The following is a 13,595-nucleotide window of genomic DNA, read 5'->3' as shown; positions in this document are numbered from 1 at the left end:
TCTGAAGCAGGCTCCAGGCTCCGAGCTGTCAGCACAGAGCCTGATGTAGGGCTTGAACTCATGAACTATGAGATCGTGACCTGAGCTGAAGTCAGACGCTCAACCGACTGAGCCACCCAGGCACCCCTTTTCATTCTTTTATTTTAATTAGAATCTTATTTGCTCCCAGATAACTAAATGTGCCAAGAAAAAATTATGTTGATATATCATTTTATAGATATGTAAGAAATAATAATTACCTTTCCTTGTACAAAAATAGTATGACATGATTTGGAAATTTTGGCCCTTGTAAGCAATTGCTTTCTTAGTGGAATAGAATTCTAAAATCGATCTCCTCCCATTCCCAAAATTATAAAAGTTGTATGTGAAACAAAATTTAAAAATACAGGAAAGCATTAGAAGGAAATGCTGTACAGGATAACTACTTATGGCTGCTGTTGTTATTCTTATAAATAGTGAAATTGGGATATGATTTTTTTTGTGTTTTGTCAGATTTTGATTTTAATTTTTACTCTTATTTCATTGTAGTTAACAAGGTAACTGTGTTTTATTTGATAGTCTTAGATAATTATCCGTTTCTTGAAAACTAGATAGATTCATTAATTCAGTTGTTAGTTATTGAGTGGTTATTAATCAGGTGTTTTACATAATGAATTAGCATCAGTTCTAGTAATTAGTGTTGAACCTTATTCTATGCTTATATAGGAAGTATTAGTAATGATGGGTAAAATTTATTGAATCCTTGTGCCAGGCACTTTGCTGATTATTTTACATTATGTTATCTGGTTTAATCCTCTCAATAGACCTGTGAAATAGGGACAGTTATCATGCCCTTTACAGATATGTTTCCCCTGGGATCAAAGTATATGATCTGTTCTTAAAATTTATATGAAGTGGAAAATTTTTGTGTGATCTGTTCTTCTGTAACATGATTTAAAAGTTTAATAATAAAATAAGTAGGATAGGTTCATGGTTAAAAATATAAGACAGTACATTAAATTGTATGAAAATCAGCAGTCCTTTGTCCCAATTGCAATCACCATCCTCGGAGAAAAGATTAAAGGTAGACCACTGTTTTGGTTCTCCTGGTGATCATTTCCATATCTTTAAATAATGTGCTTATAACTGATTCATGATTTGTCAACTCTGGACATTATTGCTGGATTACTTCTTATAATAAATGAGAAATTAGCTTCCTAAGCCATTCCTTTTTGGCCTACCCTTTCCAATGTAATACAGCACTATTTTAGTGGCTTTGTTATTTTTCTCACTCTAAGTGATATATTTAGATTTCTATCTTTTGTTCAATTAAGGGCATATATGTGTTTTTATGTGTGTTTGTAAGTGTGTTTATAACATATTTATGATATTTATATGTAGATGTATGTACTTTTTGTGTATATATGTATTTATATAGTAAAGTAGAATTGCGTTTAGAAAGCAATCTAATTTATTCTTGAAAATTTTCTTTAAATGTCTTTTAAGTAAATTTTACCTGGTTTTGTTTATACAGTTCTATATAATAATGTATAAATGGTATATGGCACCTAATAATATATAGTTCAAAATTTCATGTAATAATATTCAGAAATTAAAATGTTTCGGTATCTCTGTGATTGGGACATTTGAGCATTTATGGAGAGTCAGGGTGCTGATTCTTCTTGTTATTTGTCATATTTTAATTTCAGATGATTTTTCTCAGTTCTTACTCTTCAGTGTTTTTCCAGTTAATTTTTCAATTCATTTCTTGTGGATATAGACAAAGCTATCTCTACACTCTTTTTTTAGTCGCCTCAACAGTGTTTTTACTTCTTGTCAATAGAAGAGAAACCCCTGAAATGACTGACATTCTGTCTGTGGATTTTGCCAGTTTACACTGATTATGTCGGCTTATTATTTGCATTTGCTCTCTGAGGACATAACTCTCATTGGTGATAGGGTGTGGTCATAGAGGACAGCTGGACTATTTAAATTATTTCTTTTTCTTTCCTTCTCTGGCTCAGTATAGAGTTGAAATTTGGGGGAGTAGATCTTAAAAATGGAAACGGGGTACTTGGCTACCTTAGTTGTAGAGCATGCAACCCTTGATCTCGGGGTCATGAGTTCAAGCCCCATGTTGCTTAAAGATTTAGAAATTGAAATATTATATATATACAGTAAGATGGATAAATATTCAGTATACTGTTTGATAAATTTTTATGAAGTGAACACAGCCTTGTAACTACTATTCAGATTAAGATGTAGAACATTACCAGGGTCCCAGAAGCAGTTATTACTCCTACCTTCCAGTGGTAACCAGTACACTGATTCTTATCAGAATAATTGTTACTTTGGATTTCTTACTCTTTTTGAATTTAAATTAAATAATATCATGTACTATGTACTCTTCTGATTTCTTTCATTCAGCATTAAGTTTTGAGCTTCATATATGTTGGATATGTAGATTCATATCTGTTAGGTATACCTAGGTGTAGAACTAGGTACATACTGGGTCACCAGGTATATATGTATATTAGCACTTAAGTAGTTATAGCTAGTTTTCGAAAGCGATTGTACCAGTTTACATGCTTAGCAGCAATGTATGAAAGTTTCAGTTGCTCCACATCTTTGCCAAGAATTGGTATTGTCTGAAATTAAAAAGTAACATTCTTTTTAATTTTTAATGTTTATTTAATGTCAGCACAGAGCCACAGAGCCGGACGTGGGGCTCAAATTCAAGAACCGCACAGTCATGACCTCAGCTGAAGTCGGATGCTTAACCGACTGAGCCACCTAGGCGCCCCAGAAAGTATACATTCTGTTGAATGTATAATAATATCATATTTTTAATAAGCCATTTAAAATTGATGTATAACATGCATACAGAAAAATGTGTAGATCCTAAGTGCACAGCTCCATGAATTTTCAGTGAACACACCCCTATAGCCAGTACCCTGGTCAAGAAACAGAACCTGGATGGCTTAGTCATTTGAGTGTCTGACTCTTGATTTCAGCTCAGGTCATGATTCTGTCGTGGGATCAAGCCCTGCTTCAGGCTCTGTGTTGGGTGTGGAGGCTGCTTGGGATATTCTCTCTCTCTCTCTCTGACCCTTTCCCACACTCACGCATGCTCGCTCTCTCTCTCTCTCAAAAAAAAGAACAGAATATTAACACCACCCCCAAAATCCCTCTTGTGCTCCCCCTTTACTGCCCTCATTCTTACACAAGTATTCACTGTACTGTTTTCTTATACAGCCTTATTGAATTATATACCACGTGAAACTATCATCACAATCAAGATAAGAACATGTCTATAGCTACCAAAAGATTATAATGTCTCATTATAATCCTTCCCTTTCACTCACTCTTCAGTAGTCATCTTCCCCCATTATTACTCAGGCAATCTCTAATCTACTTTCTATCACTATAGATGAGTTTGCATTTTTTAGAAGTTTAATTCCATATAAGTAGAATTATATGTACTCTTTTTTGTTTGGCTTCTTTCATCAGCATAATTATTTACAATTATTGCATAATTATTTCAGTTATGTTGTATCAGTAGTTCATTTCTCTTTTTTGCTGAGTAGTATTGTATGGATTTCCACAATTTGTTTATCCATCACTTTTTTTTTTTTTTTAAGTTTATTTCTTTTGAGAGAGAGAGAGAAAGAGAGAAAGTGTATATGTGTGTGGGAGGTACAGAGAAAAAGGGAGAGGGAGAGAGAGTCCCAAGCAGGCTCTGCACCAGCAGCACAGAGCCCCACACAGGGCTTGAACTCAGGAACCATGAGATCATGACCTGAGCCAAAGTCAAGAGTTAGACCCTTAAGTGACTGAGCCACCCGGGTGTCCCTACGCATTCACCTCTTGATGGATATTTGAGTTGTTTCTATTTTTAGATATTAGAAATAAAGCTACTATGAACATTTTTGTGTATGAAATGGTTTCATTTTTCTTTGGTAAATACATTGGAGTATAATGGCTGGGTCTTTCTTAAATAACTGCCAAACTGTTTCCAAAGACATTGTACTATTTTATGTTCCCATTAGCAGTATATGAGAGTTATCAGTTGCTCTACATCATCCCCAACACTGCATATAGTCTTTTCAATTTCAGATGTTGTAATAGGTTCATAGTGATATTTATTGTAGTTCTAATTTGCATTTACATAAAATAATGTTAAGCATCATTTTCATGGATTTATTTGCTATTGGTACATACTTGCAATACATATTGGTACATTTTTGGTGAAGTTTTCAAATCTGCTAATTTAAAAAAAGTTATTTGTTTTCTTATTTAAGAAAACTTTTCATTATGAAAAATTTTCAAGCATATATGAAAGTAAGAATTAGAACACTGAATTCTTATTAGCTGTAACGCAGCCGTAGCTATTACCTACATCACCAAACATTTCATTTATAGCTTCCTGCTTGCTGTCCCTTGCTAGTTACTTTTTAAAAATACTTCTGAGAGGCATAATTTATGTATTATTGAAAATCATCTGTTTGTGGGGCACCTGGGCGGCTCAGTTGGTTGGGTGTCCGGCTCAGGTCATGATCTGGCAGTTTGTGAGTTTGAGCCCTGTGTTGGGCTCTGTGCTGACAGCTTGGAGCCTGGAGCCTGCTTCAGATTCTGTGTCTCCCTGTCTGTCTGTACACCCCCCAAAATGCCCACGTGCTCTCTTGAAAATAAACAAACATTAAAAAGAAAATCATCCATTTGTAATTAAATGGTTTTTTTTGCAAATTTATAGATTTATGCAGTCATGAGCACAGTTCAGTTTTAGAATATTTCTGCGATTCCAAGTTTTCTGTACTTGTTTGTAGTCAATCTCTGTTGCCCAAGGCAACCGTCAGCTTTATGGCTCTATAAATTTGCCTTTTCTGGACATTTCAGAAAAATACACTCCTACAAAATAGTCTTGTCTGGCTTTCTCTTAGGAAATTTTTTTTTCCAAATGTTTTTGAAGTTCATACATGTTTTATCATGTATCAGTAACTCACTCCTTTTACTGGTGAATAATATTCCATGGTAGGGATACACACACACACACACACACACACACACACACACACACAGTACATTTGTTTATCCATTCACTAATTGGTAGGTACTCGGATTGTTTCTAGTTTGGGCTATTATGTATAATGCTGCTATAGACATTCACATAGTAATCTTTAATTGGACCTATGTTTTCATATTCTTGAGTGTATACCTAGAACTGGAATTGCCAGGTCATTTTGGTAAGTTTATTTTTAACTTTTTAAAGAAATAGCCAAACTGTTTTCTGTATTGGCTGTATAATTTGCACTACCATCAGCAGTGTATGAAGGTTCTAATTCATCCATGTTCTTGCCAATACTTCTCATTGTCTTTCTTTTTAAAGTTTGTTTATTTTGAGAGAGAGAGAGAGAGAGAGAGAGAGAGAGAGATAATGAGAAGGGGAGGGGCAGAAAGAGGGAGAGAGACAACCCCAAGCAGGCTCCATACCATCAGTGCAGAGCTTATCTTGGGGCTCAATCTTGCAAACTGTGAGATCATGACCTGAGCTGAAATCAAGTGTCCGATGCTTAAATGACTGAGCTACCCAAGCACCCATCTTTCTGATTATAGCCATTATCATGGCTGTGATCATTTTGCCACTGTGAACTGTGAACATTCTTGTATGTGTCTTTTGGTGACTGAATGTAGTCTATTGGGTATATAACTAATGAGTGGATTTGCTGTGTCATATGTATTTAACTTTGGAAGATTTTTTGAAATGCTTTTCTAAAGTGATTATTGTTATTTACACTTCTACCAGTTGTGAATGAGAGCTGTAGTTGATTTAAAACTTTGCTTTTGGGGGCATCTGACTCTAGATTTTGGCTCAGGTCATGATCTTGGGGTTCTTGGGTTCAAGCCCCAAGTGCTTGGGATTCTTTCTCTCTTTGTCTCTCTGTTCTTCCCCTGTGCTCGCTCATGTATGCTGACTGCAGTTGTGACATGTTGTCAATGGTTAGATATGCCCTGATTTCAGAGGTCTTAAAATGCTTAAAAAAATATGTATTTTTTTTTATTTTAAAAAATTTTTAAATGTTTTTTTAGTTTTTGAGAGAGAGAGACAGAGTGCGAGCAGAAGAGGGGCAAAGAGAGAAGGAGACACAGAATCCAAAGCAGGCTCCAGGCTCTGAGCTATCAGCACACAGAGCCTGATGCGGGGCTGAAACTCATAAATCGCGACATCATGACCTGAGCCGAAGTCGGATGCTTAACCAACTGAGCCACCCAGGCGCCCCTAAAAAAATACGTATCTTAAAAAAATTTTTTTAAATGTTAATTCGTTTTTGAGAGAGAGAGAGAGAGACCGAGCACAAGCAAGGGAGGGGAGAGAGAGGGAGACACAGAATCTGAAGTGGGCTCCAGGCTCTGAGCTGTCAGGATAGAACTTGACGCAGGGCTCAAACCCACAAACTGCGAGATCATGACCTGAGCTGAAGTTGGATGCTTAACCATCTGAACCACTCAGGTGCCCCTAAAAAATATGTTATCTTAATAGAATTGATTAGTTGTCTTCCTTTTTTATTCAGGCTATTTAGAGATTTCATTGTTTGAAGAAAAGTTGAAATGGTGGGGGGACATTAAGAAAGGATGCTCCTACTGGCTTTTTTCTTTTATCACCTGAGGAATATGTTGCAAAATAAAATATTCATAACATTATATATATATATAATATTCATATTGGGCTTTTGTCTTGATTTGGGGGGGGCTGTATGGGAGTAGATATCTAAATACTTTATTTGTATGTATTGCTATAGCCACTGGCTACATATTTTTCAATTTATGGACAAGAAATGGGAAACTAATTCAAAGGAAGAAATTTTCTATCTGAAATAAATCAAATTAATGAACTGGGAAAATTACTTCCCTGACTTTTTTTTCTTCCTTCATTTTTGAAAGGAAAATGATGACCATTCTCCCTTCCATTCTTTTCAGGCTACACAGATATGCTAATGAGGATGAAGCTGCTTCTCAGTCTATGTGTACCTGTATAAGATGGTCTTTATTGTTTTACTGTCTTAGATAGTTTTCCTAATATCTGTAAATTGTTGTAACCTAGCTTTGTTAAATAATGGATTTCCCTAGTATAAAGAGGGTGATGAATTAAATTTGTGGGCCTTTGCACATGTAGTATTAGATATCCCAAGTCCTACGTCTCTGGGAAATAGTATGAGATAAAGTAATGGGAGGATCTTCTTGCCTTTGGGAAGCATTGTAAAAATTCTCCCACTATGAGAACATCTACTGTTTCATTAAAACAACTACTTAACTATTTTATTATGCCAGAATTTTTAAACAACTATCTCTTGAAGTCTTAAAAATTTTTTTAAAGTCTTTAAAAATACAACAATAATTCAGATTTTATAATATAAATCCATGCGGTAGGGTTGACTTTATTGAAATTTGCTTTATAACCCAAGTTATCTAAAATGTATTTCTAACAAGAATCAGTTAACAGTTACTACTTTAAGCCATAAGAGATTTACAAAAATTTCCATTGTGTTAACTGATTTTAGATTTTGGAATTTTTTTACTAAATTGAATAGAAATATCATGAAGATATTTTCCTTTAATCTTTTGTTTGGAGAAACTGCAAATCTACAGAAATGTTGAAAGAATTATATACTGAAGAATAATGTTAATTGCCTCTCAATATTTTTAAGTTTATTTACTTATTTTGAAAGAGACAGAGACAGCATGAGTGGGGGAGGAACAGTGGGAGAGGGAGACCAAGAATCTCAAGCAGGCTCCACACTGTCAGCACAGAGCCTGATGCAGGGGTTGAACTCACAAAACCATGAGATCATGACCTGAGTTGAAACTAAGAGCCAGACCTTTAACTGACTGAGCCACCCAGGCATCTCTAATTGCCTCTGTATTAACCTAGTTACTAACATTTTGCTATATTAATGTCAGTACACATTTTTTTTTCTAAGCTGGATTGAGAGTAAGTTTCAGTCATCATCCTTCTCTTCTACATATTTCACTTTGCATCTTCTGAGAACAAGACCATTTTTCAAAATATAATGTCATCATCACATGAAAGATAATGAATAATAATTCTGTAATATCAAATATGTAGTTTATATTCAGATTTCCTCATTTATTCTCGAAATGTCAAAAGCAGTTTTCCCAAGATCCAGTTAAGGTTTGCACATTGCATTTGGTAGATAGTTTCTTGATTTTATTTAGAATATTTCCTCCACTTTTTTTGTTTTTCATAACATTAACTCTTTGATAAGTCTGGTCATTTGTATTATAAAATGCTTTTTTGTATTTGGAATTTTTTATATTTGGGATTTTTTGTTTCTTTCCTTCATGATTAGCTTTACATTAAATATGAGCAGAAATACTATGTAGGTGATGTTGGGCCTAATAAGATTTTATAGTTTCTCTTAGTGACTTGGATAGATTAGAATGCAACATCACTAATACTACCATTTTTCAAGCCTGATTGAATCTATAATAACGATGATAGGTTTTTGTTTTTTATTTTCAAAATTGTCTCAAGCTATGTTTTTTTTTTTTTTTTTTTTTTTGCTATATTACATATTTCTGGTGCTCTAAGAAATGAAGTTTTGTTATGTTAAAGTTTTGGCAAGGCATAATTGGAGAAAAATCAAACATTTGAGAATTTAATTTTAACTTTTACATTTCAGATTAAGCACTAATGTAAAAGCCAATATATGTTCTTAACCATTACATGTAGATGCATTTAAAAATCAACTGAGGGGTGCCTCAGTCAGTTGAGTTAATCCGACTCTTGATTTGGCTTGGGTCATGATCCCAGGGTCGTGGTATTGAGCTCTGCTCCGCGTCTGGCTCTGCTGGTCGAGGAGCCTGCTTAAGATCCTCTCTCTCTCCCTTTTCCTCTATCCCTCTCCCTTGATCACATGTGCGCATGCTCTCTCTCTCTCAAAAATAAATAAACATCTAAAATAAAATTAAAAAACAATTTAAAAATCAACTGAAAATTATAATTTGCCCTTATTGTGGGAATTTCCTTTAGAGAGTCTGGTACTTGTTAAATTGAAAGTATGTAAAACATCTTTGTTACCAATTGTCTAATGATAACTTTGGTAATGACACTGTTACAGCCTTCCTTTTCAGAAAATTCCATAGTTTTTCTATTATTTGTTGTTGGTACATGACCTACCACAAAAAGAAATGGTCAAGACTACCACAAAAAGAAATGGAATTGCAATTTATATAAGCACTTTTATTTTATTTATGTATTTATGTATTTATTTTAATTTTTTAATTTAATTTATTTTAAAAAATTTTTAGTGTTTATTTTATTTTTGAGAGAGAGAGAGAGAGACAGAGTGCAAGCAGGGGAGGGACAGAGAGAGAGGGAGACACAGGATCCAAAGCAGGCTGCAGGCTTCCAGCTGTCAGCACAGAGCCCGGTACAGGAGCTTGAAGTCAGGAACTGTGAGAGCATGACCTGAGCTGAGATTGGCTCTTAACTGACTGAGCCACCCAGGTGCCCCTTTAATTTTTTTTATTTTTAAGAGAGAGCACACATGTGCATATGAGAGAATGCAAGCAGGGGAGGGGTAGAAGGAGAGAGAGAATCTTAAGTAGGCTCCTCGACCAGCACAGAGCCCCATGCCACTATCTCCATCTTAGCGTGAGATCATGACCTGAGCTGAAATCAAGAGCTTAATCGACTGAGCCACACAGGTACCCTTATTTGAGCACTTTCAATCTCCTCTATCAGTTTCAGTGTTAAAACAGCCTTTAAAAGTATGGTGGTCGTGTTTTGGTTCCTTTTTAATATTGTAGTCTGGTGGTTTGCCTCTGTCAGGAGCTCAATCTTGTGAATGTTGTTATTTCTTTAGTTAGATATTAAGAGAATCTATGTACTAGAAGGATTCACCACATTTAATTTTTTTATAAAGTACTATTTTTAAATTAGAAGGTTTTTAAAAGATATACCAGTTTCCACGTGTTGAGAAATATTTATCAAACACTCTTCTAGGTACTGTGACATTACCCAAAAAAGTCCTAAAGCTTAGAGAGCTTACGTTCTATCAGTGTGTTGTCTTCCAATTAAATATATTAATTTCTTTTCCTTCAAAGGCACTGATATGGCATTATAACCAATTGTAAAAGAATGATCTCTATAGAATTATATTACTAGTTGCATAATATTGTCATCCTCTGTGCAAAGGATTGATTGGCCAAAAGGGTTGAATATTATTTGCGAAATATAGAGAGCATTACAGATAAGCCACCCCAATAGAGAAATATTATAAAGGAAAATAATTCAGATGGATTGATCATATGACAGCAATTTGAAAAACGTACCTTAAACATATGCACAGTAAACCTGTAATACATTTTTAGGGGGATGTTAGAAGAAGAAAAGACAATCATATTGCATAACCTTACTTACACCTAAAGGGATTTGAGCAATAAACTTTTTCAAGTTTCTTGGTACTTTCAGTTTCCTACAAGAGTATTAATGCTTTATTTTTAAGCCTGATTTGTGAAATTCACTTTGTAATTCTCCAGAAATAACAGATGTGTTGCATATCTATTTATCCAAACAGAAGAAATGAATCTCTGAAAACACAGAAGCCATGTAAGAGTCAGTCACTAAACAACCTTAAATATTAGGGTAAAATCAAGTCTGGCTTTTGACTGCATTTAACTTACCACTTGAAGTGTTGGTAAAATCATTTGCGGTATTCAAACTGAAAATGCTAAAGGCAAGTTCTGTGTATTAATTTATTTCCTGTAGTCTTTGGCAGAATGCTGCTAGTGAAAGAAGGATACAAAAGGTTACTGTGGCTAGAGAGAAGGAGCAGGAAAAGATTGTGGACTTTAAGGGCGGTTCCTTGCCTGAGGACAAACAGAACAAATATGGACACCCTGTCAAATAGCCTGTGGTGACACACTGTTGCGCCTAAAGTTTTTGCTATTTTTATTCTTTTGAGAAAGAAGTTTATGAAGAGTTGGGCATACTACCCAAGAAGTTAGTGTTATGTGTATGTGGTGGGATTCTTTTTGGTAAATTTCATCAGCATAGAAATTTAAAATGTAACTTAATTTAGCCTTGTGCAGTTAGCTTTCTGGCCATTGCTGTTACAGAAGATTGGCAAAATTGTTTGAAATGGTGGACTATATACTTGGAGCTTTTTGTTCTACCAGTCTCTTCCCGTAGAACAGTGAGGATAACTATCTGGAGAGAAGATTGAGGATTATTTTCTGTGTTTATGTTGATTCTTAATTTTATTTATTTATTTTTAAATTTCTTAATGTTTATTTTTGAGAGAGAGAGAGAGACAGACAGACAGACAGACAGAGATAGGAGCCTGAGCAGGGGGAGGAGCAGAGAGAGGGAGACACAGAATCCAAAGCAGGCTCCAGGTTTTGAGCTGTCAGCACAGAGCCTGACTGTGGGGCTCAAACTTATAAGCCTTTGAGCTGTGAGATCATGACCTGAGTTGAAGTTGGATGTTAACCGACTGAGCCACCCAGGTGCCCTGTCTGCTCTAATCTTTATTATTTTCTTCCCTCTGCTAGCTTTGGGTTTAGTTTGTTCTTTTTTTCCTGTTCCTTATATTCCCCCCCACCCACCAGGGCTACTGGCTGCTTGGTTTATTTTCCACTTGGTGCAAGGCACATGGTTACAGGGTGTTGGGAAGGCTTGCCTGTGGCTTGGGTAGTAAAAAGTGGCATTCTCTCAACTTCCTTTTTGGTGTTTTGTTATTTTGATGTAAAAGAACCCAAGTACTTCTGCCACAGCCCAGCTAGTCTAGGAGGGGAGGGGAGGGAAAAGAGGGAAGGGAGGGGCTCTGATGAGCCTAGAGCCTCCTGAAGCCTGACAGGGGCCCCTCAGGACTGGGGCCCGGTGTTGGCTTTGCCAGGCTGGCCACCAGGCTGCTTCCTCATGGCTTCCAGAGCCAGGTCTCAGGTGATCGAGCTGCCGAAGTCCTGGGGAGATTCCCAACGTTCTGGGGACTCCAACACTGTATCCATGAATGGGAGAGTGGACTTCCTGAAAAAGAAGCTTGCCCACCAGTGACCTCGGTTGGCCTTGGGGAGACGCCAGTAATAGTCGTGGGTGGCCACGAGTGAGCCGCTGGAGGAGATGACTGCCATGCTGTCGCTTGTGGGCCTGTTGCAAGGTGACCCCTTGCAGGCCTCGTTGTGCAATAACGGGTGGCAGGGACAGGGACGCTAGGCCACGGAGCCCTTTTGCAGAGGAGACCCCCCCCAAGGCTGCTCCACGACCAAAGTGCATGCGGAGTCTCTGTTCCTTATGTTCTAAAGTTAGGTTGTTGATCTGAGATCTTTCTTGTATTTTAATATGTGCATTTATAGCTATAGGGGTGGCTGGGTGGCTCAGTTGGTTAAGCAGCCAACTTTGGTTCAGGTCATGATCTCACAGCTTGAGGGCTCATGGGTTCGAGCCCTGCATCAGGCTCTGTGCTAACAGCACAGAGCTGGAGCCTGCTCTCAATTCTGTGTCTCCCTCTCTCTCTGCCCCTCCCCTGCTTGTGCTCTGTCAGTCTGTCTGTCTCTCTCTCTCTTAAAAATAAATAAACATTAAAAACAAATTAAAAAACATTTTCCCTTTGGCACCGCTTTTGCTGTGTCCCGTAATTTTTAGTATGTTGTGTTTTTCATTTTCATTATTCTCTAGATAGTTTCTAGTTTGCCTTATGATTTCTTCTTTGAGCTAGTGTTTAAAAATGTGTTATTTCGGGTGCCAGGGTGGCTCAGTCGGTTAAGCATCTGACTCTTGATTTCGGCCCAGATGATGATCTCACAGTTGTAAGATTGAGCCCTGTATGGAGCTCCATCCTGGGCATGGAGCCTGTTTAAGATTCTGTCTCCCTCTCTCTTTGCCCTGTCCCCTGCTTGCTCTTACTCTCTCTCTCAAAAAGTGCATGTTTCATGTACACAATTTTGTGAATTTTTCAGTTTTCTTTTTTTTATTGATTTCTAACCTTTTCCCATTGTTGACAAGGAAGATACTTTGTATATCTATCTTTTAAAACCTATTGAGACTTCAATTTGTGGTGGCCTCTAATGTATGGTTTTTCTTGGAAAGTGTCCCATGTGTGCTTGGGAATAATGTGTGTTCTGTTGTTATTGGGTACAGTGTTCTGTTTATATTTGTTAGGTCTAGTTAATTTTGTTGTTGTTTAAGTTTTCTCTATTTCCTAACATTCTATCTGGTTGTTCTGTTTATTTTTGTGAGTGACATTTTGAAGTCTTTATTAATTTGAAGTATCTAATTCTCCTTTTAGTTCTATCAGTTATTGCTTCATATATTTTGATGATCTTTCACTAGGTACATGAACATTTATAATTAATAAGTATTCTCATTGTATTGAAACTTTTATTAATGTATGATGTTCTCTTTGTCTTGTGACCTTTATTTATTTATTTTTTTTGAGTTTATTTATTTTTGAGATAGAGGAGGGGCGGGGGGCAGAGAGAGACAGAGAGAGAGTCCCAAGCAGACTCCGCACTGTCAGCACAGAGCTCAGTGCAGGGCTGGAAACCATGAACTGTGAGATCATGACCAGAGCAGAAATTGAATTGGACGCTTAGCC

General features: G+C 36.5%; 1 protein-coding gene and 1 pseudogene across 7 annotated transcripts in view; one reads left to right on the top strand and one right to left on the bottom strand.

Moving 5' to 3' along the window:
• Positions 1 to 13,595, top strand: part of FCHSD2 (FCH and double SH3 domains 2) — a 294,180-nt gene that overhangs the window by 57,884 nt on the left and 222,701 nt on the right. The gene's annotated exons all lie outside the window — the stretch shown is intronic.
• On the bottom strand, positions 11,614 to 12,136 carry LOC113593756 (pancreatic progenitor cell differentiation and proliferation factor-like; annotated as a pseudogene).

The sequence above is a fragment of the Acinonyx jubatus genome, chromosome D1 (assembly GCF_027475565.1).
Source record: "Acinonyx jubatus isolate Ajub_Pintada_27869175 chromosome D1, VMU_Ajub_asm_v1.0, whole genome shotgun sequence".
Taxonomy (NCBI): Eukaryota; Metazoa; Chordata; class Mammalia; order Carnivora; family Felidae; genus Acinonyx; species Acinonyx jubatus.
Note: the sequence above shows the minus strand (reverse complement) of the source record. Positions and strands in the feature narration are given on the sequence as shown.